Here is a 6,636-nt window from a genome sequence, read left to right as displayed (position 1 = left end):
TGTTATCCATGCCAAAGGTGGACTTACCGACTATTAGGTAGGTGGTTATAATATCCTGTTGATCAGTGTACAGCCATGAAGGTAGCAACGGAAGTATAAATACCTTACGTCAAAAGTAACATCTCTTTTTCTGTAGTAGAATAATTGTACACAGGGTTATTCAGCTGAAAGATGCATAAGTTACCAGATCCTCTAGTTCACCTACATTTTGACTTAAAATGATACCCAAAGCTGTACTGCTTACATCACGTGACAATATAAATTCCTTAATAAAATCAGAAAATACAATATCTGAACACAGTATCACTTTCAAATTTTGGAACACTGCTTGACATTCTGTTGTCCACTGAAACGTAGCTCCTTTTTTCTAAAACCTAGTGTACGGTTGCACATTGCCCATAAAATTTTTGACGAATTTTCGGTAATAATTTACCAGACCAAGCAATGATTGCCATTGCTTAACCGTTTGTGTTACTGAGGCAACGGCCTTGCCGCAGTGGATACACCGGTTCCCGTCAGATCACCGAAGTTAAGCGCTGTTGGGCGTGGTCGGCATTTGGATGGGTGACCATCCGGCCGCCATGTGCTGTTGCCATTTTTCGGGGTGCACTCAGCCTCGTGATGACAACTGAGGAGCTACTCGACCGACTAGTAGCGGCTCCGGTCAAAGAAAACCATCATAACGACCGGGAGAGCGGTGTGCTGACCACACGCCCCTCCTATCCGCATCCTCAGCTGAGGATGACACGGCGGTTGGATGGTCCCGATGGCCACTTGTGGCTTGAAGACGGAATGCTTGTATTACTGAAAAGTCACATGTAGCTGAAGTGACACGAGGACCTGTCATCACTCCATCTTGGCTAATAATATGCCTTAGGTAAGTAACTTGTGGGTGGGCAAAATGACATTTATCAATACTTAACTTGATACATGCTGTGTTTAATGTATCAGATATATTACTTAAGAACTCCAAGTGTTCGTCTAGATCTTTTGAAAATCCGATAATTTCATCCCAATACACATCACTTAATTTCGGTTTCAAGTTTCGGAGGACTCCATCTAACAAGCGCTGAAATGTTGCATGTGTGTTTTTTAACCTGAAAGGCATTCTGCGATACTGGTAGTAATCAGATGATGTAGTATGAGTAAAAGCTGTTTTCGGCCTATCTTCTGGACATACTTCAATCTGAAGCGCTGAAATGTTGCATGTGTGTTTTTTAACCTGAAAGGCATTCTGCGATACTGGTAGTAATCAGATGATGTAGTATGAGTAAAAGCTGTTTTCGGCCTATCTTCTGGACATACTTCAATCTGGTGATACCTACTCTTTAAATCTATCGCAGAAAAGAATTTAACTGCCTCAGGTCATCCAAAGTTTCAGTTATATTTGGAATCAGATCTGCACCAGTTACTGTCGGTCGTTTAGAACCCATAATCACAAAATAATCTATATTTGTTGATGGTGTCAGGACAGCAACCAGCCTCTAATTTACTTTCAGTTCCTTTATTCAAAGGGTACCGTTACCGGTTTCGAATCGTTGTGATTCATCTTCAGACGGTTTACACGCTTTCCTTATGACATGTGGTGTGTTTTTTACAGACTAATTGTCGTGAAATGTCGGTTTGGAGTGTTTGTTTTCATAACTTTCGTCCAACAGATGTGAATACATTCCCACTGCATTCTTATTGTTGCACACGTAAATTTTTCTCACTGAACACTTTAGATTTGTCACCGAGAAGATTTCTACCACGCACCACATGTTTTGATACGTACAAAGAGCTTACAAACATATATGTTTGTACACTCATATGTTTGTAAGCTCTTTGTATGTACCAAAACATGTGGTGCGGTCTCCATCATGTCATATATGTTTGTACCCTCATATGTTATGCGTGGTAGAAATCTTCTCGGTGACAAATCGAAAGTGTTAAGTGAGAAAAATTTACGTGTGCAACAATGAGAATGCAGTGGGAACGTGTTCACATCTGTTGGACGAAAGTTATGAAAACAAACACTCCAAACCGACATTTCACGACAATTAATCTGTATGAAACACACCACATGTCATAAGGAAAGCGTGTAAACCGTCTGAAGATGAATCACAACTATTCGAAACCGGTAACGGTACCCTTTGAATAAAGGAACTGAAAGTAAATCTGTGGCTGGTTGCTGTCCTAACACCATCAAAAATTGTCTTCAAATAACAGCCACGGTCTCCATCATGTCATCACATGACAAAATTGCAAGAATCTATATTTTCTTGATCCATTAGGTGGCTTCTTTGGCATGGTTATTATACTTTTTGGTCAAGGACTATCGCTGCACTCTATTATGCTTTCTTTATGCTGTTGATATATGAACTGTTCTATTAAGAATGATGGGAAATGGCTCTGAGCACTATGGGACTCAACTGCTGTGGTCATCAGTCCCCTAGAACTTAGAACTACTTAAACCTAACTAACCTAAGGACATCACACATATCCATGCCCGAGGCAGGATTCGAACCTGCGACCGTAGCAGTCGCACGGTTCCTGACTGCGCGCCTAGAACCGCGAGACCACCGCGGCCGGCAAGAATGATGGGATGGTTATTTTGCCTGACCCGGAAACGGTGTTAAATGTTTATGCTTCCTGGCTGGTGGCTGGCGACACTTCCACATGCGTGAGTAATGCTGGTTGTTAGAACTTTTAGAATTTTTATTTTCACGTTCCCTTCTGGTTTTACGATTATTTTTACCGGCTGTTGCACGTGTCTAGCGAATATGGCTGGGAAATGGGGCAGTGAAAGTGGTCGAGATAAAAAGTGATCTCGGTAGGCAGAAATAGGATACAGAAACAAAACACATGAAGGCTGCCTGAGGCGCCTTGCCACGGTTTGCACGGCTCCCACCGTCAGAGGTGCGAGTCCTCTCTCGGGCATGGGTGTGTGTGTTGCCCTTAGCGTAAGTTAGTCTGAGTTAGATTAAGTAGTGTGTCAGCTTAGGGACCGATGTCCTCAGTAGTTTGGTCCCATAGGAACTTACCACCACCGGTGGATCCAGTGAAATAAACAGTGAGAAAATTATTCGCGTATGTGAAGCCTAGACAGCGAATGCTATCCATGACGATTTCTAACGGAGAATGGAAGACGGCGCTTCTTCGCTGTGGCCACCTCTGAGAACAGAGGGAGGCAGTGAGTCAATACGGAGCTGTACGAGTCAACAAGTTGCTGCGTAAACTCACTGGTGTCAGCTCCCCAGAAGATACTACAGCAGGCGATACCCGCTGTCATCAGAGTCGCCGTAGCTCCGCTGCTGCCTGCATTACGTCGTGACATGTGGCAACACGACTGCTTGTACAACGAGACAAAATCGCTCATCGAGGTCAAGCAAATAAATTAAATCGAGAATACATAAAATACTGCTTCTAACCAGTTGTTAAAAATGGAACCTACTGGAAAGAGGGATGTAAAAATTGAAGTAGAACCACTTTCTAATGTCGATGGGGTAGATACAGACAGTAACTCATAGACAGAATCTGATGAAGAGGGCAATGTTAAAGTAAAATGAGAACTGAGTTTGGGTGATGAGTTATCGGAAGAAGAGTGCCAAGTTAAAGTAAATATGGAACCAGTTTCTGATGATAATGTAATAGAGTCTGTAGCTAAGAAAGGAAAAGTAGAGTTACTGAATGTGACAGGCAGTGAAACTGGGTTTGATACGCCTGAAATACCATCGAGTCACGTAATAAAAGGGACTTTTTTGAAACCAATTGTAGTGCGGAATGAAAAATGTAGGATGCCAGATAGATTAAAGTTACTGTTTTCAAAATTTGAAGGAATAAACCGTAAATTGGAATTCAGTAGTAATGGCTTGCAGAATAGTTTAAAGTAGGAATTGTAATCCAGTAATAATGAATTGCAAAATAAATTACAGTCCAGTTTAAAATATGAGTTATAATCCAGTAGCATTGAATTAAAGGACACTTTAAGAAGTAAATTAGAATCCAGTATTGGAAAATTGTAAAATAAAATGTAATCCAATCATAATGCACTAAGGGATGAATTGAAAACAGTAATAGATAGCTTACATTCGAAAACTGATTCAGATCATAATGATTTTAAAATCGAAGAAGGGGAACAGTTAACAAAATTTTATAATATTTTAAAAAGCAACATTGTATAAGTTCGCAATGAATTAAAAAAAGAGAATAAACAGCTAGAAAAGAAGTTTCCGATTTTAAAATGATGTTAATGAAAGTAATAGGCAATGTGAGGGAAACTAATTCCCTTCCATGAGGAAAGTGCTCACCAGTCACAGACAATAACACAACTAGTAACTGACAGATTTTCTCTAGTAAATTTAAAGAAATAAATGCTGAAGTGATCATGTGTCAAACAGCAGTCAAAGAAATAAAAACCAAGAGTTAAAAAGATTTCTCAAAAAGTTGGGGTAGTAGAACTCCAAGCAGAAGATTTAAATTATAGCATTTCTAACATAGAAAGTAGTGTAGTCTCTGGTAATTTGCGTAACGCTGAGCAATATCTCACTTCTGTTGATGCTGCTTATATTTCATGTCGGCAACTTTTCGTTTTAATCCACATAAGCAAATACATTCATCCCAGTTCTGGAATCAGTTTGAAGATTTGTTGCTAAACAGGTGGACTGAACGCGCGAAAATCTCTTTTATTAGGAGTCATTTGTTGTGAAATGCTTTGTATTGTTCCACTGATGTCATCATAAGGTGCAAAACATAGACTGGATTAAAATCTGCTTTCCTGAGTGATATTCGTACCACAATAAACAAAATGGCGTTTAAAGGGAATTCTGGAGTGGTAAAAAGTACATTCCTGATCGAGAATCTAATAAAGAATTCTGTAGTAATTAAGTTTCGCGTCTGTCGCATCTGACAGTAAAGATGAAATCGGAAATGATTATGATGGCGTCAAAAGGTAAACTTATAACACTTTTCCCTTGTAACTGAACCTTTAGTTCTATCATGGGGAAAGCTACGTATAACACTAACGTGCCATGAAACGCACTAATGTTACCTCTGAGAGGATTTCTAAGTTCGATCGTGCGTGTGTCTAATGGAAAAGGCTATCGGACTATAATTTCGAATTTTGTGAAGTTTACAGTAAAACCAAATGGGCCTCAACATTGTGAGTTAACAGAAGTGGTAAAATTATAAGTGAATGAAAAAAAATGAACGGTCGCCAACCTAATTAGGCTGAGTAATTTGGAAATATATATTTGAGAGAATTGAATATTAGTTATTGAAGTTACTTTTGTTGAGATTTCCCTTTGAATAGCAAACAAGATACAAACTGACACAGTGCACTCTTTGCTGTGTGTAGCAGCAGTCACCAATAACACACACACACACACACACACACACACACACACACACACACGAGCGCGCGCGCGCACACACACACACACACACACACCAGTAAATTATGGGGAGCAAAATTGCACCGCGCTCAAACTAATGACGGCCACGGTCAGTAGCATAACTTAATCGAAATACTGAAACATCAATGCATGAAGTGCAGAACTAATTTTGGACATGAGGGGCTCCTATCTTGACTGACACGCATAACACAAATAAAGATGAATAACATCTTAAATACACTGTTTATACTCCTCTGCATATAGCAGTTTTCCTTAGTAACAGTAATATTTCATTTCTTTATTAACAGGAGGACAATACGATGGGGACCCATAAACTGGTATAGTTTCACTAGCCAAGTTTCTTTGATTATTGCAAAAGTAAAAACTATCCCTAAAAGCTAATCATTCACTTACATTACTTCGCAAGGTAAAATGCAACACTGGGCTCAAACACCATCAGGGAACCGTTCATGATGGGTACCAAAACTACACTATCTTTGAAAATGTGCATAAGTTCACTTCAACACTACTACCGTAAATCGGTTAGTTAAACATTTATATGTACTTGTACTTTAATCACCTGTCAAGCAGGTATTATTGGCAATAATATTTACACAATATTGCACTGTAATCCTACAAAACTATATTACATTATAAAGTAAGGACACTTTAGCAAAATCCAACTTCACTTTTATGGTTTTTAAACATTAAATAATTAAGGTTTTCACTTTCATACTGATTGATCTTTAAATTTTTGTACTTAAACTTCCTACGTTAACAATTTCACTTGGAGCAATCCATAAACAAAGCATCCAAATTTTACTCTTACTTTAACTTCTACTACTCCTTTTACTTTAAACAAAAAATCACTTTTAAACACATGAATGCCAGAATTGTTCATTTAAATCAGGATATTCGGTTTTAGTATCACTTAGGTGAGGACCCTGCGTAGGTTCGTGATCAGGATTGGAGTTATGCTTTCGAACATGAATTGACGTTTTATGTGATTTTTATTGAAACAACACAAAAATTAACTGGTCCATGCCAATATACATTATGTAACTGAATGTATGAAGTCTGTGAAGCCGTGGCGAAGATTAGTGGCAGGCGAAATGGCGGCTAACTGTACTCACGGCTTTTGTGCGAATGCTCTATAAAATCTCTTCTTGGCGTCGGGTTTTCAACATATTAGAGCTATTCCATTATTCCATGAATACCAGGTCCACATCCGAGGCAAATCCCTTCTAATGCAGCTTCCAATTGC

General features: G+C 39.1%; 1 pseudogene; it reads left to right on the top strand.

Annotated features, from left to right (window-relative positions):
* Positions 1–478: 478 nt before the first annotated feature.
* Positions 479–595, top strand: LOC126250277 (5S ribosomal RNA; annotated as a pseudogene).
* The last annotated feature ends 6,041 nt before the right edge of the window (positions 596–6,636 follow it).

This window comes from Schistocerca nitens, chromosome 3, assembly GCF_023898315.1.
Source record: "Schistocerca nitens isolate TAMUIC-IGC-003100 chromosome 3, iqSchNite1.1, whole genome shotgun sequence".
Taxonomy (NCBI): domain Eukaryota; kingdom Metazoa; phylum Arthropoda; class Insecta; order Orthoptera; family Acrididae; genus Schistocerca; species Schistocerca nitens.
The sequence above is the reverse complement of the archived record's forward strand: the minus strand, read 5'-3'. Positions and strand labels throughout refer to the sequence as shown.